Source organism: Furipterus horrens, unplaced genomic scaffold, assembly GCF_987537825.1.
Source record: "Furipterus horrens unplaced genomic scaffold, mFurHor1.1.pri manual_scaffold_3, whole genome shotgun sequence".
In the NCBI taxonomy this organism is placed as follows: Eukaryota; Metazoa; Chordata; class Mammalia; order Chiroptera; family Furipteridae; genus Furipterus; species Furipterus horrens.
Window position 1 is genome coordinate 201247728 of NW_028327173.1, and position 22873 is coordinate 201270600.

Genomic DNA, 22873 nt, shown 5'->3' on the forward strand with positions numbered 1-22873 from the left:
GCGCTATGTGATAGGACAGCCACTGCCGCAGGTGGCTATTGAGCACTTGAAATGTGGCTACTGCAGTTAACTGGGTTTTCAATTTAATTTAATTTAAATTAATTCAATTCTAAATGGCCGTATGTGGCCAGTGGCTACCATAATGGAGAGCACAGCAAACAGCTTGTCACTGAGGTTACGGTCCATGAGCCCACAGCTTGGCATTACCTCGGTACTAGGGAGACATTCAGAATCTCAGCTCTATCTCTGACCTGTTACAGAGTCAGAATCTGTGTTTTACTCGCCTGTTTTGTGTGCACATCACCATCTGAGAAGCTCGGCTCTGACACACATTAGCACTTTCACATACTTTATTTCGCCTGATCTTCATAAAATATTGGTGTTGTGTGGATCACTGTTCCCATTTCTAGATGAGGTTATCGAGCCTCCGACATGTTATGTGATTTACTCAGAAGTAGAAAATGGAAAGGAGACGCTGGGTCTCCAAGCCCGGCATTTCTTCTGTTATATTCTCTTGTCCTGCTGTCGGGATGAAAGGCAGCAGGCTCGGTCCGGGTCATTTCAGTCCCAGTCTTTCTTCCAGCGCTGCTTTTAAATAGAGTAAGATTACAACACTTCACTGCTGGAAGCACGAGCTAGAGATATAAGTGATAGTGGAGATGGATTGTGGGATGGGGTAGGATTATAGGGGCAGGTAGGGAGTTAGTTATTGGCCTCCAGTGTCTTCCTCAAGTACAGCTGGGTGAGGAGGGCTGAAGGCACAGCCAGCTGTAATGTCAGGCCGCCTTCTACCGAGCAAAAGGGGTCCTTTTGTTGCTCGGGATCTATTTCTATACACAAAACAAGCTGCGGTCCCCTGTGTTATATTGTTTGTTTGTTTGTTTATTTATTTATTTTTTGCTTCTTATTTCATCACGTGAAAATTTGGAGAGATTTTTAAAAACAATCTGGAGATTAAATATTGATTAGCTTGGTTACAACTTTCCTTTGGAAAGTCCCAGGAGTGGGAATGAATGGCTGAAGGTGAGGTAAAATGACAGAGAGGAATGAACAGTGGTTTCAAATATGAATCCCAAATCAAGCAAAGGCCACAGGGACTGAAATTCTGAATTGTAAGACTTGTTTTGTGGCCTAGCATCCTGCCATGGGGAGATCTCTCGGTAGAAAGCTCCTGGTTCATAGTAAATAAACACATAAATGTATTTAATGATGGTAAACAAGTATTCCAAGCAAAGTTAAGAAATCTGCAATAGGGAGGAGGGGGATGAGGCAAGTGGAAGAGGGTATAGGGTAATGGAAAAATACAATAAAAAATAATGTAAAAAAAAGGATAAAAAAAAGGAAAAACACTCAATTAAAAAAAGAAGTCTGCCACAAGTATGTGTTGGTCAGTTACTGAGTTTTCACTGGGGCCACTTTCTTACCTATTATCTAATCAACTTATTTGATTTCTTTGTAAAACCCAAAGCCCCAAGTTGAAGAGCCTTGTTACAAAAGAAATAACTAAAGCTACATGTATGTACTTCTAGTTTGCAAACCAGTAGTGAGAAAGAACGAGCAAAGGAACAAATAAGTAAACAAGGAAAAAGTAAAATAACAATAAGGTTCAGAGTTATCAATCACGGCTTGAACAGCAGGCGGGACCTGCTGCTGGTCTGCCCACCCGGTGCCGGCTCCTCCAGGGTGCCCTGGCCTGTGGAACGCTTACTCCTTCACCCAGGCACCTGAGCTGGGGGCCCTGCCGTCATCCTGGGTTTGTCTCTGTAGGTGTTCTGCACTCTTCTCTCCCTCTCGCCCTTCACATTTCATTGATCATCAAGCCCGGGAGACTCTAGCTTTTGAATAACTTCATTACATTATTTCTAGTCTTAGTGTCATAGTTCAGGTCTTTATTATTCTACTTGGAATTCTGCCTCCTAACTACTCCCATCCAATGGGATGCATGACTCGATGATGGTATAACCCCCCCAGTGGGATACTGCGCAGTAGTGAGAGTGAACAAACTACAATTTCATGCAACAGGCAAGCGGGCGAAACTTGCAAACCTAATGTCCAGTGAAAACAGACATGGGACCCTACATCCAGTAAGGTTCCATTCATGTGAAGTGTCAGAACAGCCAAACTCAGAAGGTCATGCTTAGGAGGCGCGGAATAGTGACTATAAGAGGCCATGATGGGGCTTCTAGGGGGCTTATTTTCTTTTTAAAAATACGAGTGCAGGTTGCATTTATACATTCTAACTGTTTTATCCAAAACTCAGACAGGGATTTATTAGATTAAAACTAAGAAAGAAGAAGGAGGAAAAAAAAAACGAACAAGAGCAGCAGCAACAACAGAATAACCCAAGTCATTATAATGAAACAATTTCACTCAACTTTCATCTACGGGTAGAAAATGGCACATTTTGGGCCATCTGTTTGTAGTTACCTCCAAAAGTGTCCTTGTCTGGTGAGCATAAGAGAATTGGCCAGGGAGAAGTTTCATGCTGTGGAATAATTTACAATTGTTCCAACTCACTTTGGAAGATTCAGAGCTCTGGGCTGCAGGGCATGGTTCCAAGAAGCTTTGAAGTGGTTTTGCATTATTTCTAGGAAATGCAAACTGACAAGGCCTCTAAATTAGGCAACTAACTAGAAAATGAGGTCTGAAAGTCAGCTTTATTAGCAGCCAGGAATCTGGTCTAAAAGACTTCTGCTTGTGCTCGGGGCATGGGTGGGGAGGAAGTACACTTGCCACTCAGGAAATCGGGGTGATAGAAGGAACGGGGAGGAGAAGATCAAATGGAGAAGCCAGGGAACAGATCTGGGGTTGAAATTTTTTCTGAGTTTTATTTAACAAATATTTACAGAGCACTTCCTATGTGCCAAGCACTCTCTAAGTACTCACTTTATGAATAAAGACTCATTTAATTCCTATAATAGACCTATGAGGTGGGTGTGATTATGATCATCCTCATTTTAAAGCTGAAGAAACTGAAGCACAGAGAGGTTAAGTGACCAGCGTAAGACCACACAGCACTAAGTGGCACAGCCAGAATTCAAATCCAGTTAGTTAGGTTCCGGAGTCCTTGTTTTTAACACCAAAATGGCAGCATGACTCTAAAGATGAGGACCTTGATTTTTTTCACCAACTTCCCCATTGGCAGACCCTGATGGCAGACCTGACAGTGGCCTGCCTGTGTGACCAAAATATTGCAAAGAAGTCACGCCTTCTCACTTATGCCCCCAGCCAAGGTCATCTTCCATATTGTTTTATTGCTAATGCCTGAACTTCCATCATTGATATGTTTTCTTTTCGATAAGTGCTCTGTTTTCCCCAATGTTTCTCATAAAAGTGCAGATACCCCTGCAAGGTATCTGTGAATCAGCAGCTGAGTGTAACACTGCACCTATTTTTCCAGGAAGGGGTGAATGAAAGCACTGAGGGCTTAGAGGGTAAGGACTTACCCAAATCACTGGTGGGGCCTGAAGGTCAGGTTCACTGACTTCACTGTTCTGTTTCAACAAAGTGGGTCAGTTGCTGGCTGGGCACATTCATTCATTCATTCACTCATTCATTCATTTATTCATTCCCTACATTTGATTCCTTAATAGATGCAAGATTTCATTCTAGCTGTTATTTGGGATATAATGGCTTTATGATCCTTATCCCTTATGTGTTGTCCATCTTAATTCACAAAACCCTGTTTCATGGGACCCTCCAGAGTCACCGTTATTATTCCTAATTGCCTATGAAAAGAATTAAGTTTAGAAAGTTTTTCTGAGCTTCCCAGGGTCATTCAGTTTATGGATAGCAGCTCTGGGATCGGGACCCTCGGCTTCAATTGATCTCAGAGAAGTAGCTGGGGAAGGAGCAGGGAATCATTTAACAAGTGCTTTTGTTTTGTTTTGGCATTTGTTTTTATTGTAGTAAAATACATCTATCATAAAATTTACCTACTTAACCCGTTTTAAATGTACAGTTCAGTACTTAAGTACATTCGCATTGTTATGGAACCAATATCCAGAACTCTATTAATCTTGCAAAATGGAAACTCTGCACCCATTACATCATAACTCCACATGCCACTCCCCTCCAAGCCCCTGGCACCCACAATTCCACTTTCTGTCTTTTGTGATTTTGACTACTCTAAGTGCCTCATATAAGTGGAATCATACAATGCTTATCTTTTCATGACTGGCTTATTTCACTTAGCATAATGTCTTCAGGGTTCATCCATGTTGTAGCATGTGTTAGAATTTCCTTCCTTTGTAGGGCTGAATAACATTCCATTGTATGCATATACCATGTTTTCTTTATCCGTTCTATCAGTGGGCACCTGGGTCACTTTACTGCTTGACAATTGCAGCCAATGCTGCTATGAACACAGGTGTAGAAATATCTGTTTGAGTCCTTGCTTTCTATACGTTTGGGGCAAGTATTAATGTTAGGAAGAGTATTAAGCCTATGAGGAGACCTTAGAGAAAGGCTTGTAAAAGCCAAGGTCAGTCTGATGAGTGTGCGATTGAACCTCTAGGGAGCGGACCATGAGACTCACAGGGAAGCGGTCAGAGGAAGACGCCTTCCTTCTTCCTGTGCTGGCGCCCTGCCCTCCAACAGCACAGCCCCCAGCCCTGGACTTGTTTTCCCCGTGGCCTGCCCATTGCCTCTGACCCTAGTCAGTCCTCTCCGTTGTGAGAGAGTCGTCCATCTGAAGATACGATCCTGGACCCCAGCTGCTGTCTTGGATTTCCTGGCTGGAGTCTAGCCCAGAAGATCAATTCTTTTTTTTTTTTTTTAAGACTTCAAAAACAGTTTAATCTGTTTAAATTTTTTTCTGTTAAATAGTTTAGGGTTTATGCTATTACAGTTGTCCCAATTCCACCCCCCCACACACACACAGCCTGTCCCCCACTCTCACAGTCCCCACTCCGTTGTCCATGTCCATGAGTCATGCATATATGGTCTTTGACTAATCTCTTCACCTTCTTTCAGTCACAGGAGACCAATTGTTGATCATCACTTTCAGTCCCCAGTGGCTTACCCGTCACATCCAGCCTGACAACCAGGCATGGGCTCATAGCAGGTGACATTTCCCCTGTTAAGATACCACAGAGCCCAGGCTCCAGATTAGCTGTGCCACAGAGCCACCATCCAAGTGAAGAACATTATAGTAGAATACAATATCGGGCATAACTAGCCCCGGAAATTGTAAGAGGACGAGAAAGAAAACAACGATTTCACCTCATCTTGTATTATCTGTAATGGGAAAACTTGAGACCCCCCATGAGACACACTGTGTTCCAAACACCAGCTCTTTATGGTGTAAATGAGCCAAAGTCATGCTTCCCATTCTTGCCTTGGCCATTTAGCTTGGCCGGAAGAAGGCACTTTTTTCATCATCACAGACTTAACAGAGAAGCTTGATTGTCGAGCAGGCTGGCCACGGTAGGGGTAGAGGCCCACACGTGGAGAGACCTCCAGCCACACATTCTGCTGAGAGCCAGGGGTCCCTCCGTGACTTTCTGAAAGTCATTTGCTTGGACACATGAGCGTAGCCTACTTTGGGTAGAGGCTCTTTACTCCATAGCCCTGTATTAACTTAGAAGGCAGGGACCACACCTATTTGTCTTATTTCATCTTAGGCAAGATTTTTCATCTTATATCCTGAGAGGACCCAATCTTTCAAAATAGCATCTTTGTAGCATCTCAGCATGGCAGATGGCCCCAGAAAGGACATATTCCAGAGTGATTCCCTTTTGGTTCAGAAGTCCCAAGCAATCACTTTTAGTGGACGTCTTGATCAAGGCCTGGCCTTTGATGTACAAAGGCTGCAGAGTTTGAGCTAATACTCAACACTTCCTTTCCCTCCACCTCCTCTAACGCCTCAGAAGTGGATTATCAAGATCTCTCTGCAGGCAAAGGAAAGCCTGTGACAAGGACAAGGAACGGGGGTGGTGGTGAGGATCAAAGGAATGAGGGCCCAAGGCCCCATCCCTCATCAGAGGCTGGGCTTTGGGCCCTCAGCCCATCTCTTTGTCTCTCTGACTGTTCTTTTATGTAGTGGAAATACAGTTCTTTGGAAATAGCAGATGAAATAATGGGCCAGAGAAACACTGTTCCAAGGGGCATCTGTGCTATAGGAATGTGATGTGACCCCACTTCTATGAAATCACTGGAGTGGTTCTGCACCCCCCACCCCACAGCTCTCATTAGTCTTCTCATTGAACACTTGGAGGTGGCTGACAGGCCCAGAATGGTGTTATCCCCATCTCTTCTTAGGCAAAACAAAAGTAATTCTCAGGTCACAGGGAGACAGAGCCTCTGCAGAAAGTGAGATTTAAATAAAAAACTGGAAATAGATACTTTGAGAAAGGGCACTTTATTTTTGGAAATGGAATTAAGAGAAGATAATGGTTGCCATGGCAACAGCAGAGCACTGCATATATCCTATAGGCCCAGCTTTAAACCCGATGCAGGGGGAAAAAATGGATTCCCTGGCGACTCTCTGAGAAAATACAGACAAAAATAAAAAAAGCTGCCCAGAAACAATATCTCACATTAGTACAGTTGCCATTTCACTGCCTTTTTATAGGTTCTATAGCCCTTTATTAACTTAAAAAGCCATTTTAATGTTTGGCACGAACTTCATGTTAAATGAGTCTCCATTTCTTTTATCTTCTCCATTCCTAATTGTACTTTAAAAATTGGACTGAGAGCAGCAGACTTAGGGGTCCACATGGTTCGGAAACTGGCGAGTCTCCTTTTAAATGGGGCAATGATATAGGCAGTGTCTGCAAGCTTTTGAAATAACCTAGAGGGACCAACCAACTTGGTTGCTCATGGCTAAACATCAGGAGATTGCACCTAAAAAATTCAAATTTCTGTTTTCTCTTAAAAGTTGAGAAAAGCTGACCATCCTGGATCTTCCTTTTTGTGTGGCATCATAAACCAGGTCACTCACCCTCTCCATCACATGCCCTCTGCCTCACCCCCTTTATAGGATGGCCTGGTCCCTATGGGCACTTGGTGTGGAAGCCCCACCAAGTTATAGCCAAAGTCCTCCGTCCAGATCTATGCTTCTCAAACATTAGTACACATGAGTGTTACCTGGAGGGCTTGTTAAAACATAATTTACTGGATCCTACCCTCAGACCTTCTGCTTTCGAGAGTTTGGTGTGGGGCCCGAGAGAGCGCATTTCTAACAAGTTCCCAGGTGATCCCCTTGCACCTGGTCTAGGGACCATACTTATAGAACCACTGCTTTTGATGAATGCTTCCTATACTTTTGTAGGCAAAGATTCCTGTTCTTGATGATATTCCTCAAAGATATCTATATTAAGTTTAATACAGTGAAAAAATTTTTATTCGTTGCTGTTCATCGGACGAAGAGGGCTATATTTTCTGGAGGGGAAAGAAACACAATGCTGTAGCTGCAGAAGACATTGGTTAGATGGCTCGGCTGAGACAAAGCAAGAAATGACAAAGGGCTGGAAGAAGACAGGGACAGAGAAGAAAGAGGATTTCAGTGGGAAGTTGGGAGGAGGAGGGGTCCTCTCCTGTGAGTTCCATCCTTGTGACCCCCAAATCTCAGGGAAGTCAACTAGACCTATGAAATACATTGTGTGTGCATGCATGTGCGCGTGCGTGTAGATGACAGTGTAGCCACAGACTGGAATCAAAACCAGGCAGCTCAGGAGCCAGAGGATGAGGTCGCCGTGGGAACCAAAGCCCCAGAGATGTGCAGACTCCTCAGCGAAGGCTTTGGACTTCCTTGAAGTACACAATGCAGGGCTTTGAGCCATGTTTTCTCAGAGCTCAGAGGAGCAGGGAGGCCCCAGTTAACCTCTGGTTTCCATAAGAAAACCTTCATTTTGCTCTGGTCGGATGTTTGTGTCCCCCTTGAATTTATATGTTGAAATCCTATCCCCAAGGGCAATAGTATTAGGAGGCGGGGCCTTTGGGAAGTGAATACTGGTAGTGCACTTATTTTTTTAGAAATGGCTCAGAGAGCTCCCTTGCCCCTTAGACAATGTGAGAGAGAAAAGACAGCTGTCTAGGAAGAGGACCCTCATCAGACACTGACCCTGCCAGCACCATGATCTTGAACTTCCAGCCTCCAGAACTATGATAAATTAGTGTTTGTTGTTTATAAGCCAGCCAGCCTATGATATTTTGTTATAGTCACCTGAACGTACTAAGACAATCTGAGTAAAAATGTATAATTCATTTTGCCTATTTTTAATCATCAAGATATTTATGGCAAAGAATCTGAGCTCCTGCTCAACATGAGTTAACACCGGGGCAGACTTAATTTCAGACAAAAGCAACAGCACTTGACCTTTTAGATGCCTGTGCAGGTTTATACAGAGAAAGTTCTTTGTTGGCCTTTTCTTGAAATGCCAGCCATAGCTCCTGGGAACTCATTATTTCTTTTGAAGACTTTTGGGGATGTGGGGGTGCCTGGGAATTTTTCCTGGGCTGGTGTGAAGTCTAACACAGAGGGGGGTCCTGTGATAATGGGCCCTTGGAGCACAATGCCAAACATGCAAAATGACCAGTTTACTTGATGTTTGCAATATGGTTTTTAAATTGAGTGTGTACCATTATGTAGATGGCAACATGTTATTTAAATATCTTGCCTTTATCGACCACCTACTACGTGTCTAATGCTTTATGTGCACTTTTTAGTTTAATATTTGCAACAACTCTGAAAGATGAGCATTCTATCCCTATTTTACAGAAAGAAAACTATTATACTCAGAGAGGTTTAAAACATTTCCAAATGTCATTTGACTGATAAGAGGTCGAGCTGGGATTTGAACCTAGGCTTGTCCAACTTCAAATTCCCTGTTGTTTTCTTATAATCACCGTCCCTTTCCCCGCTTCTCAAAGATAAGGGGTTGATCTTCTTATTATTTCTACAGCTTTGGAACGTGACGAGCACTATTCTAGTTCACTTACAATTGTTCAATATTTAAAACCTATCCCCTGCTCCCAAGTAAAGCATAAAAGAAGGATTTCTACTCCATTCTTTTGAATGGTAATGCCGTATTCTGGAGCTTAAACTCTAAAGGCATCTTTTCTGTATTGATGGTTTTTGAAAATGGCCTTGTGTCTCCTGCTCTCTGGCATGTTTCCAGGTAGCAGTTGCGGCAGAACATAGATTTGCCTTGCAAGTAAGAAAGTCCCACTTGGCTCCCGATGAATTTAATCTCTCAATTTTCCTCAGTTGTTTGGACATGCTAGAATGACATTCAAATGAGATGCTATGATAATGGCCCTTCTTTCTCTCTCTCGCAGCTGGGCTTCATTTATGTGCCCATAAACCAGCTCCTCTTGGCAACATGAAGTGACGAACTGGGTAACTGAGCTAAACTGAAAATAGCAGGCAAACCCTCACAGTTCTGCTGTGCTGTGCCCAGGTTGCCATTTTGTTTAGAGTAAAGGAAAATAAGTCTATTTAGGACAAAAACTGAGGAGGATGCTGTCCTTTTATCATGAGACTTCTATGAAGAAAGCTCTCTGGTATCGGACATTCTGTTGACCAGAGCTCCCAACTAATCGGCGTTTCTGCCCGTCTAGAATAGACTATTTATAGATGCATAGACTGTCGGTCCTGAAGAAGAGTTTGAAGTATTCTAATGGTCACCCATGTGGCTTCCTTGACAACAGTCTGGTCCCACTCCACTTTTTACCTCAAGGTCACTCTCTACAGTCATTAAAGTGACGTTTCCAGACTATGACTCTGAGCAAGTCACATCCTGGCTTCAGCGGGTTCCCTACAAGGTGTTTTATGACCATACCCCTCCTGACGTTTCCAGTCGCACTAACATGTCTTCCTGCCTCTACATGCTGCAAAGAACCTAAATGGATCATGATGCTGCCTTGCTCAGAGTCCTGCCCCACGCACCCTCGTGGTGTCCCTTGTTTGCCGAATGAAACCCCAGGTCCTTCTCTTACATTAATGCAGGAGGGCCTTTTCAGTTAGCCCCTTGCTGTTTCTCCAATGTCATCCCTTAACTGTCTTCTCTTCTCTTCTCTTTTCTTCTCTTCTCTTCTCTTCTCTTCTCTTCTCTTCTCTTCTCTTCTCTTATCCTCTCCTCTCCTCTCCTCTCCTCTCCTCTCCTCTCCTCTCCTCTCCTCTCCTCTCCTCTCCTCTCTCTCTCTTTCTCTCCCCCACCTCCCCCTCCCCCTGCCCCCCTTTCTCCTCCAGCCATTCTGGTTCTGGCTGCTGCACTGATCTAAGCTCACCTCGGGCCTTTTGCCCTTCCTGGACCTGGAGTTCTCTTTTGTCCAGTAACCACATGGCTCACTACCTCAGCCCCTTCAGGTTATGGACCAAATGGCAGAGAGGCCTTCCGGAGCTCTAGGAAAACAGAGACTCTTTTCACTCTTACCCTTTTACCCTGCTTTAGTGGTTTTATTCATCAGACCTGAAAATACATACTTGTTGCCTTTTTAAAGTGTGTCACCTGCATGAAAATGTAGCCTCCATGCGGCAGTGCTCCTTGAGTGGGGACTCCAATGGGCCCCATAGTAAGTGTCACACCTAGTGCTTTCTAAATAAATGAATCTCCCCCCATACTACCCACAACACCGCACATTCTCGTAAGTCCAGAGCACTTACAACGGCCAGAACCGTCAGGCAGTTTCATACCTTTGGACTTAAAAAATGCTTTTTAGGTTGAGGAATAACTTCAAGTAGTTGAAGTTAAATAATAACTCCAAATATTGTGCAGCTTGAGAAAGATTTACACACATATATCCATGCATATGTATCCCATCCAGATTGGGATAGAGGGTTTTTCCATCATTTCTGAAGGCTCCTTCTACCCGCCTTGCCAGTCAGTCCTAAGAATAATCATTATTCTGACCTCTAGCACCACAGGTTAGTTTTGCTTGTTTTTGACCTTGATATAAATACAATCAGATGGCATACATTCTTTTGTATCTTTATCCTTTCTTTTAACACCATATACTGGTCATTAGTTTATTCTTTTATTCAATGACTGCACCACAATTGATTTATTCATGCTTCTGTTGATTGACATTTGGGCTGTTTCCAGTTACTGGTGACCATGAATAAAGTTGCCATGAACATTATTGTACAGGTCTTTTGGTGGATGTAGGTACTCGTTTCTGTTGGGTTGACACCTAGGAGTGGAATTGCTGGGTCATTGAACTTCCATGTTTAGGTTTACTGGGTACTGTCCAAAATTTTCCAAATTGGTTGTTCCAATTTCTACTCTCAGCAGGAACAAAAGAAAATTCCAGTTGTTCTACCTTCTAGCCCATATTTGACATTGCGAGTCTTAATTGTTAGCCGCTCAAAGTGTAATGGTGTCTCTCTGTGGTTTGAATTTGTACTTCAGTGATGAAAACCTGGTGTCCACAGATGTGACACTTCTGTGTTTCCATCTGCCTGATAGTCCTGCCTTGCCCTTGTCTATTACTTGAGAATTTCTCACCTTCAAGAGTCCTCCTAGAGGCCATCCTGCCTGTGAAGCCTTTCCTGCCCTCAACATCCACCCGACTCACCACGCAGTCTTTAACGTCCGTGGCTCCTGCATCACGTCGCTCTGCTATTGCGACGCTCGGTTGTGTGTTTGCCTCCACCTTAGGACTGCGAATATCTTGAGGGAAGCGTCTGGGCCACGCTCTTCTTTATAGCCTGTGCCTAACACGACGCCTAAAATAGATGATCAGTAAATGTTGAATGAGTAAAGTTAAGAACACCTGAATAGCTAAAAATAAATAAATAAAAAAGCTAAATTCCCGTCAGTGAATTAGAAGTAATCTATTCTGAGAGTCTGACCCTTTGAAAAATCAGTGTGCGAACAACAATGTAGTGAAGGCGAGAGGGTAGGGGGGCAGGGCTGGGTAGAGGGGGCAAAGTAGGAGGAAATGGGGGGCATCTGGTATAGTCTCAACAAAAAAATTTTTTTAAAAGGGAAGAAAAATCAATGTGGAATGCCCATTGGAAACTAGCCATTTAAATTATAAAATGGAAGGCTTAGTCATGAATAGGGGAAGGAAGGGGAGAAAGAAAAAGGAAGGTATATAAACCAGACTATTCCTAAGGACCTAAAATAGAAAGTATCTAACCAGCTACACATGCACTGTTCTCTGCCAGGTCATACCCCAATTTGCGTCCCTCCCCAGTTTTATTGAGATGTAATTGACATATAACATTGCATTCATTTAAGGGGTACAACATGCCACAGTAAGTTGAGTTCATATCCATAGCCTCGCATAGTTACATGGTCCATCTTACATGGTTATCCCAGAGAGAAATAAAGAAATAAATTGCTATCCTTTGAGCTGTGTTTTGGGGGTATTTTGTCAGAGCAACTCAGCATCAACCTTAACTACTGCAAGCATCATATATCTTTCGGGCATTTCTCTGTGTGGCCTTGTCTACCTCTGCCAGACCAGTCTCCCTCTAGCCTTCTAGATAATAAAATAAGCTCTTTCTCTGCCTTCAGACCTCAGCTCAGTGCCTCTTCCGCGGGGAACCTTTCCTGATCTCCTCGGGTGGGTTTCATTCCCCTACTACCTGCTTTCCTAGCGCCATTTTCCTCTTCCGAAGGAGAGGCCTTATGATAGTTGGAATTTTACGTTTAATTGTGCACTTTTTACATTAATGCTTAGCTCCTTCACCGTAAGACCAACAAAAGGAGGGACCTTGTCTTAGTTTATAGTTGTCATAGTACCCAGAAGAGCTAACACAGTTTACAGCATATCGCAGGCAGTTAATAAATATAATCATTTTAAAGCATTACTGTACCTCCCACCCCCATGGTAATAAGTGACTTCCTTGTCACTGTTCTAGAACATGTGTGGGTTAAGTGACCAAGAACTGAGAGTTGAGCAAGGCCAAGAGCCTGTCATGCTGTAGGAAGAAATTTCCTCCGTCTCCTAATTCCTAATTTTAAACGCCAGCACAGCAGTGTGAGGCCAAGACCGGGGCTGCGAATTCTACCTTCTTAGCGGGTTCGATGGCGAATAAGAGCCAGAGGCTGGAATCAATATTCACTCTGGCCACCTACAAGAGGTCTTAGTCACTGGATGGAACTTGGGGATTTACTCCCTTGGTGTCATCCTGCATCCAAGTTGATTGGTTGATAAATTTCTGGCCATTCCAGCCTTTAATCACCTTTTTTTTTCCCCCTGGCATTAATATCATTAGAACAAACCTCAAAGGGTTTTAACTAAATTATATAGCTGCCAATCTCCAAAATAAAAACATTTCCCTAGTGGGAAAATGTTGTTCATTGTTTTTGCTTAATCAGATGGTGTTTTATTCTAGAAGAAAATTGTTTCCATTCAAGTCGAGGTCAGCCAGGCAGTGACAGAAATTGATGCGAAGGTCTCGTCCCCCTCCGGGGGCGCCGTGAAGGAAGAAGCTGCACCTGTTGGAAGCTGTAACCGATTTCGCTCAGCACTTGCCCGCACATATCACTCTGAGAAGCATGGGGCTCCGTCTTCCCTTTCATCTTCTTGAGTAACTTCACCACATCTCTGGAGAGCACAGATAAATTGCCTTCCAAGTGGCCTGCCTTTGCAGAGATGGGTCGTATTTAGGAAAACAGTTTTTGCAGACTGAAAGGCTTTCTCGGTGATGTGCCTGGAAACAATGCCACAGTATCGCCAGGAGAGACTTCCAGAAACCAATAGCACCTGAGTCACATTAAACACCTTTGAGTCCAAGAATTAGGTTGGTGCTTGCACTTGGCTCCTGTTGGAAGTCCATTTTCTGTATTATTGCTCAAGGGGAATTATCTCGGTAATCTGGAAATCCGCAAAGCTTCCGGCTTCATCAAAATTCTCACGTTGCTTTGGAAGTATGTGAGATGTGCAAAAACTCAAACTTCCTGTGCATTGAGACCTTTCTCCTTGAAATCCCACAGTTCTAAGACAATAACAGTCTGTGTGTAAGCCAGGGCCCAGAAGGACTTAAAGACTTCGTGTGCAATCAGCAGGCCAGAGAAGGTGCTCACGGAGCTCACGAGTGGCGACGGACACCGCGGACTGCGCACCAGGAGCACTGCGCTTCTTTCCCTGCTTTGAGTCTTAGGCTCCTCTGAAGAGGCGGAGGGTGGGTTTGCTTAGACGAAACCAACCAATCATATGATTCTGTCCCCTTTTCTTTCCAGTGCTTAGCGAAGGACAAGTGTGTGACCCAGTGGTAACCACTAAAATATAAGGTTTCTCTTGATTCTAAAAAAGCTCAAGAAGAGGCCTCCTCTCCCATTCTTGAATATTGTAATGAACGGCTCGGAGCAGAGAGGTCTGCATCCGTGAATCGAACGTCTCCTGCCCTGGGCCTTCTTCCACTCCTGCTCCTATGTGCTAAGTCTTCTCACAGATGTGATTTTATTCCCTTCCCACAGTGGCCCTGAGACCTGGGGTTGATCCCAGATTCGCCTCCTTCTGCTCATCCGGGCTATTCCTTTTGGTAAGCAAAGTACCTTTGACTGGGCCCAGTCAAACACCTCTGACTGCCTGGATTCCAGTTCTGTCCCTGCCACTTCCTACTAGTGAAAGCTTGAGCTGATTGTTTAACCTCTCTGCACCCCCATTTCTTGATTTGTAAAATGTAGGTGATCATAACCATAGTGCAGCGGTCAGGGTTGAAATAGGAGAGCAGAACCTCCGTAAGGAATAAGGGAAAGGGATTGTCTGGAGCAGTGGTTCTCAACCTTTCTAACGCCGCGACCCTTTCATACAGCTCCTCATGTTGTGGTGACCCCCAACCATAAAGTTATATTCGTTGCTACTTCATAACTGTCATTTTGCTACTGTTATGAATCGTAATGTAAATATCTGGTATGCAGGATGTATTTTCATTGTTACAAATTGAACATAATGAAAGCATAGTGATTATCACAAAAACAATATGTAATTATATATGTGTTTTCCGGTGGTCTTAGGCGACTCCTGTGAAAGGGTCATTCGACCCCCAAAGGAGTTGTGACCTACAGGTTGAGAACTGCTGCCCTATAGGAATGAGACATTACACAGTTGTGAGAGAAGCTGGGAAAATGAAGAATAGAGGTTCTGAAGGAGGAGTTGGACCAGGAGGAATGGCACTAACCGGCCTTTCTGAAGCATCGGGGCCAGTGCACAAGGTAGAGCTTGCAGGGAAATTGGAGAAGCCAGGTTTGCGCAGCTGTCCAAGTGAGACCACGGAGGGAGGGAACGGGTAGCCCCACTGTGGTCCTCAGCCAGGGGGCTGGTGCTGGGCCTGGGTGAGCAGGACATGCAGTTGGCGGGAAGAGCTGGGCATGGGGTGGGGGACAGCAAGCCACAGAAAACAGCCAGGCCCCTCTGCTTCGCATGGTATCAGAGCGCTTCAAATAATAATGGTTGCGGCTCACTCCCACTTTCTAAATCTCACACAAGTTGGCTGGTTCTAACTTGGGACCGTGCAGGAAAGAAGATTCTGGAAAACAAAGGTCTCCATTTAGCCAAGTGGAGATGCAGGCCCACCACAGTTACCTGCCTGCTGGGGTCCTGACATTCCCTGGCATGATACATGTGGCGAACCTCAGTAGGTCCTCGCTATTACTGTATTGCTGGTGCTGTGATTGCTATTCTTTTGTCTGTGGGGAGAGGGAGTAAGGGACTGACTGGTGGTCAAGAACAGGAGGAAGACTTCTTTTAATCTATGTCCCTGTTTGTACTGTGAGCGTGCATTACTCTAAAAAACGCTACTTTAAAACTTACTTAAAAATAAAACGTTTTGCGGTTCAAGTAAATATTCTCATGTTGCCAGAGAAGCCGTGGAGCCAAACGTGTGGAGAGTTTTCTTCTCAACTTTACCACGTGTCTTCAGATGACTCGCAGGTACACAGTGACATCTGCCTGGCCCCTTTCCTGAAGACTGAAGCAGGTGGCAGAGTGTTATTTTCAGATCAGTCAAGGGTGCAGCATGCTGTTTAATCGATTGTTGTCACTTATGAGCAATTGTTTATCTAATTTTATCTGGCTCCATCAGCTCAGAGGATAACTGGGAGAGTCCATAGGGGTATCGGACTAGGCAAGAGTGGCAAGCTCTATAATACCCCTCCCATCAAGGATGTCCACACCTTGGCCCCCAAAACATATATGAAATGTGGTTATCATTCCTTCCCTCCATAACTCACCTCTCACCCAGACTCCCACTCCATAACTTGTTTCTTCAACCACAGCACCATGCCCTCAAGGTCCAACCATGTTGTTGCAAATGGCAGGATTTCCTTTTTAGGGCTGAATGATATGCACTGTGTATGCATAACAGAGTAATTTTATCCATTCATCTATCAATTGACACGTTGCTTCCACATTTAGAGATTGTAAATAATGCTGCAATGAACATGGGGGTGCAGATATCTCTTCAAGGTAGTGATTTTGTTTCCTTTAGAGTTAAATACACTTACGTTTGCCTTTAAAACTAACATTGCACAGTATAAAGATAAATATTAAAATTCATGCTAAAATCTCCAATTTTCATTTATATTTACTTAGAATGACGTTGAATAGTGAAAAGAAGACACCACAATGACTTGAGAGAGTGAACCATGGAAGAAAGGAGAATGTTTTATATTTTAGAACTTTTAATGGTACTTTTCCCCTACTTTTTGAAGGAGGGGTCCCACATTTTTATTTTGCATGGGGCCCCAGAGATCATGTAGCCAGCTCTGCATGGGGCATGATTGTGACCTGAAAGGTCTTAATAGGCAGCACATTCATTTGAATTCGGGACTCACCCAACCTACTTTCTCATCCCAAGAACAACAGCAACACACACACACACACACACACACACATCCAGAGTCAAGTAGTCTTCTGACTGGGGTACAGTGTGTAAAAGAGTCTGGCGTCCCCAGCGCCTGGCATATCATACAGGTCCGTGGGGCCCCTGGGGACATTTCTGTGACACACAAGGTCTGTGTTCTCAGAGGCTTCCCCTTGAGGTATTGAGGATCTCCTAATTTTCCACGCATCTTGACTTAATGAGCAACCCTCCACCAATGAGCAGAATTGCCACTGATTCCCTGCCATTTGCACTTACTGTATTGAGCTCCTACTATCGGCCAAGCTTTGTGCTTTCATGAATTCGGTTTCCTATAAAACTCCCAACAATCCTGAGAAGCAGCTTCAGTAAGTGCAGACAGGGAAAGGGAGGCTCAGGACCTGCACGTGACTTGCCCGGGGCCAAACATTTCTTTATTCTACAGACATAGTCCTGAGTTCCCAAGTGTTTGCTCAGATCTCCCCTTCTCCACTAGGTGAGGGGCACCCCAATTACTCTACTTAATATTGCAAATTGCACCCTGCCTGGGGCCCTCCAAGACCCTCATGCCTTGCCCTGCTTCTTTTTTTCCATAGTATCTATTGTCTGCTAATCCACTATGTAACTTATGTGTTCTGTTTATTTTCTGTTTGGTTTTTTATTTTAATGAGCTTATTATACGTAAAACAATGTCTTGTGCTTCTTCTTTTTTTATATTTCAGCTTTATTGGGCTATAATTGACAAATAAAATTCTATGATATTTAAAGTATACCGTCTGATGATTTGATGTACATATACATTTTGAAAGAATCTCCCCTATTTGGTTAATTAACACATCCATCACCTCCCATATTTATCTACTTTCTTAGCAATTTTAAATTATACACTACAGTGCTATCGATTCGAGTGACCAGGTTTTACATTAGATCCTCAGACCTTATTCATCTTATAGCTGAAAGTTGGTGCCCTTTTGCTCCCGCTCCTCAGCCTGTGGCAACCGCTTTTCTACTCTCCGTGTCTATGGCTTCGGATTTTTTCCTTTAGATTCCCTGCATAAGTGATGCCGCGTGCTATTTGTCTTTGCGTTGTTTCATTTAGCATAATGCCCTCAAGGTCCATCCATGTTGCAAATGGCAGGATTTCCTTCTTTTTCAGGGCTGAGTAATACTCCACGGTATATACATCACAGCTGCTTTATTCGGTTGTCCGTTGGTGGACATTTAGGCTATTTTCTGTTCATGTTTATTGCTAATACACTATATAATTTACATGTGTTTGATGTTTATTATTTTATATTGTTTTATTTTCTGTTTTTAAGTTGATTGTATATTTCTGCCAACATATAATATGCAACTCGAGGGGAGGTCCTTTCTCTGTTTTGTTCGCTGATACATCACCAGTCTCGGATAGTGCCTGGTGCATAGTGGCTATCTGATAAATATTTATTGGCTAAGTGATTAAATATTGGTTCCAATTCGTGAGATATGGAAAAACTCTTCACATCCTTTTACACACACGTATCATCTTCCTTAGTTCTTAGGGGAGCCCTGTAAGGGAGGTACTTATTGTCTCCACTTTCCAACAAGAACACAGTAGTTCAGCAGCTTGTGTTAAAGTCACAGAACCAGCAAGGACGAGGTTCAAAAGCAGTCCTGTCAGTAGCAGAAGTCCCTACTTTCTCCCTGGTGCCCTATGTTTGGTTTTTACTTGAAAGTCAAATTCTGTGCTCAATTATTAACTTGGCCATGGTCCCCCGTGCTTCTTGTAGGTCTGTCGGCCTCAAGTCCTCTGCCACAGCACACGGAGAGATGGCTTCCCTGCTGCGGGGATGCTCTTGAGCATCTGAAGGCCAGACCTCAAGGTTAAAGACAGCCCCCGGAGCAGCCGTGAGGAAGCACCGGCATCTCAAAACCTTTCTGAAACATCCTTTCTCTCTCGTGTCTGAGGCAGCAAATCAGCGTCAATATTTTTTAATACCCGCTGACCCTGTGCAGGAGCCCCCCCCCCCGCCAAAAAAGAAAATGAGACTGAATCCCTGCCCTCAGCATCTTACATATAAAAATAGCCATAACAACACAAGGCAGCTTGGGCTGTGTGAGCACGGGAGACTGTTTACCTGATCATTCAGTCGCCGGCCAACACTAGCCTCCTGAGTGTCTAGTAGAGGGGTGTTGGCACACTTCTGTAAAGGGCCAGATTGTAAGCATTTTCTGCTCTGTGGGACAGATGGTCTCCATCGCAACCACTCAACTCTGTCCTTGGAGCGCCAAAGGAGCCCCCGTCAGGCTGCAAGTGGGGCTGATGGGGTGAGGCTGGTATAGGGCACAAAGTTTCAGCTCTAAGATGAGTAGGTCTGAGGATATGATGTACAATATGGTGAATATAGCTGATAACACTCTATTGTCTAATTGAAATTTGCTAAGAGAGTAGAACTTACCAAAAAAAAAACAAACAGAAGAATTCTTTCTGTCTACGTACACACACACATATATGCACACACACATATATGTGAGCACATGGATGTGTTGATTAGCAGATGAGAGAACTCCTTTCACAATGTATACATCTACCAAATTATCACATCGTATACTTTCAATATTTTACAATATTTTTTGGTCAGTTATACCTCAATAAAGCTGAAGAAAATAAAGAAGCCACAGATGTTATAAAAATGAGTAAGCATTGCTATGTTTCAATAAAACTTTATTTATGGCCACTGAAATTTGAATTTCATAATCATCATGTGTTATGATATATTCTTCTTTTGAATTCTAGCCCGCCCAAGTCATTTAAAATGTAAAAACCACCCTTAGCTTGCTGGCCATACAAAAATAGGCAGTGGGTGGGATGTGGCCCATGGACCACAGTTGGGTGACCTGTAGTCTAGCTGGAGATCAGTCTCTGGGCTGGGCACAGGCAGACAGCAATGACTGAGACACAGTCCCTTTTGTCACAAGCTCACTGTCCACTGGGGGAGCAGACAAGCCAGCAGGCTGAGAATGGTTTGTGGGGCAAGAAAGAGGGGTTCTGAAGGTTAGGGGCAGCTGGGGAGGGTGTCCTCAAAGAGGGAGGTGAGACCCAAGTCAGTGGAGTCAGAAACTCCCCCCAACACCCGACCTGCCTTCCTGGATTGGAGCTTAAAGGTAAGCTGTCCCCCATGGGTGAGACGTTTCCACCTGAAAGCTCTCTGAGCCGCTGCAAAACCTCTGCTCCCTTGGGTGTCTGCTGAGACCAAGTCTTGCAATGAAAGAAATGCAGTTGGGACTGGTGAGGGCAGCTCTGGGCAGCCCAGCTCTGTGCTGCTCCACACAACAAGGTTGGGGGAGGCATCGAGGGTATACGGCCAGCAGACCGGTCTTCTATGAAGATGATGGGAGATGACCACATCAAGGGCAAAGTGGGCCACATCCGATGGGTCCCCACCACGTGCTTGGCAGAAAAGAAGTCCCTGGCTAGTACAGACTGAATTGTATCCCCTAAAAGTTCATATTGAGGTTCTAAGCCCCAGAACATCAGAGTGGGACCTTATCTGGAAATAGGGTTGCTGCAGATGAATTAGTAAAGATGAGGTCACAGTGGAGTCAGGTGGGCCCCTAGTCCAATATGACTGGTGTCCTTACAAAAAGGGGGAAATTTTGGTAGCAGATAACGAAACAGAGAGGACACTGTGTGAAGACTGGAGCCACATTTCCACAAGCCCAGGAGCGCCAAAGATTGCCAGCAAACCAACAGAAGCTAGGGGACTGCATGGGACAGAGCCTGCCTCGGCACACCCAGAAGGAAACCACCACGCCTACCCCTGACCTCAGACTTCTCACCTCCAGGACGGTGAGACAGGACATTTCTGCCCTTAAGCCTCCCAGTTTGTGAAGGCAGCCCCAGGAGACAAATAGTTGAGTCCTGGCCAGGACATGCAGCACCTCTGTCCATACCCGACGGTCTTCCCACACCGGGGGCAAGTGCTCCCTCTTCCTCAACGCGCGCCACGCTGGAACCCATGCGGGGCTCAGCCGTCCGAGTGCCTGCACTCTCTGACGTGTGGATTTAATGTCGCAGCCAACGTAGGGATGATTTTTCTAGTACGGATTTCTGTCTCATAGCTGAGTTTTGGCACTTGTAGGCATTTTTCATACTTTGAGTGGCGCTTCCGTTTTAGAAGGGGACACAGTACACAACTAACCAAAGGAATTGCGGATTGCGGTGATCCGCAGGGAAGCACAGGGAATAGTCAGTCATAAAGCAGAGCAAGGGGGAAAAGAATCTTTTTGACAGTCATTGCCAATTCAGTGCTTCAATGTGTTTCTGCCTCGAAGGGTCCTCTGCTTCCGCCTGATTATTTACAAGGTCCCAGCCTCTCTAAAAGTCGGCACCTCGGGGCCAAGGGCTGGCAGCTAGCCCCTCGCATATTGTCGCGCACATGGAAAGCTCTGGGCAATAGTCATCGAATGGAATGCAGCAAATCCGTGTAACCATAAATTATTCAGCTCATTTTTATTGAACACTATATTAATTTTCTATGAATGCTGCAATAAATTATCACAAATTCGGTGCCTTAAATTCTGGATGTCAGAGATCAGAAATAAGACTCCCTGGCAGTTGGCAGCTTGTGTTTCCCGGCCTGGGGCATCGTCCTCCATCTTTAAGCTGCATGACCTTCTCTCTCTGGGCTCTTCCCTTCTGTGTCAAGTCTCCCTCCATGTCCCTCTTACAAGGACCATCGCGATGGCCTTTAGGTCCCAATCAGGATAATCCAGAATAATCTGCATCTCAAGGTCTCTGCTCCAATCACATCTCCTCTGCCTCCCTTTGTCATATAAGACCACTCACAGGTTTCAGGGACGGGGGCCTGCTATCTCCGGAGGCCCTTAGTCAGTCCACCACAGACATTCACCGGGCTTTGTCCTGGATGCTTGAGGATCAGTAGTGAGCCACGTGGACACATCCCTGCACTCAGGAGACCACATTCCTGGGGGAGTGACTGACCATATACAGAAAAATGCAGATTGTGATAAGAGTTTTGAGGGAGATAAAGGGGGTGCTGGGATACAGCATGACAAGGTGCCTGTATTAACACTGGGGGTGACATAAAGTTGGTAGTTGAAGAGAAGAAGGAGCCAGCTGTGTGAAAAACCTGAAAGGCTCGTCCTGACTGAACGGACAGGAAGAACAGAGACATAAGAATGTTCCAGGTCCTCAAGGAAAGCCACTGTGGTTAGAACTCAGGCAGCGAGGGAGGAGTGGCAGGAGATGGGACAGGAGCAGGGGAAGGGGCACGCCTGGAATGAGAGCAGATTTAATTCAAGTGCAGGGCATCCGACACTCATCTCTGATTGAATCGCATGTTTTCCGGTCCTTACTGACTGTTTTTCCATTTCTCCCCTTCTGCCAATGTCAGGCGAGCATCAGGACCACCTTCATGAGTCCTGCAGCCCCACAGACTCTCGGAAGGGCTCTGCACCTGCTTTAGGGCTTTGTCGATGCTGTCTTAAAACTCTTCATCCTTTTTAAACAAGGCCACGCATTTTTGTTGTGTACTGGGGCCTACAAATTATGCAGTTGATCCTGGTGGTTATATTGACAAGCCTGAGCAACTAGACCCCTTCCTCCCAGGGGTCCCACTGACAGACCAGCCTACAGTCAGTCCTTGTGTGCGCGGTGGCTTCGGGCTTCTGGGGAGATAGTCCCTTTTCTGTTGAAATTATGCATTGGGAAAAAACATCCCAGAAAGAGGCAGGAGTGGCATACGTTTAAGTAGGAATGCAGGGTTTTAAATACTAAAAAGCTATATTAGGAACCCATGGAGCACCTGGTAATTTGCAAAGATGCATTTTGGACAGTAAAGGGCCATTTTGCAAAAGGCCACCATGGGCTGGTCTGAACCATCTGAGCAACCAGAGACAAGCAAGGAAGGGTCTGCCAGAAATCTCCAAGGAGAACCAATAGAGAAAATCTAGAAAAGGAAGGACAGGCTGTCTAGAGCCTCTTCTGTATGCCAGGGGCTGGGCAAAGTTCCAGGGAAGACTGTCATACATGAGACAGAGTCCTTCCCTTCAGGCGGTGTTAGTAGTGATAACAGGGACAGCAGGAACTAGCAGACGTTTCCTGAGAACATA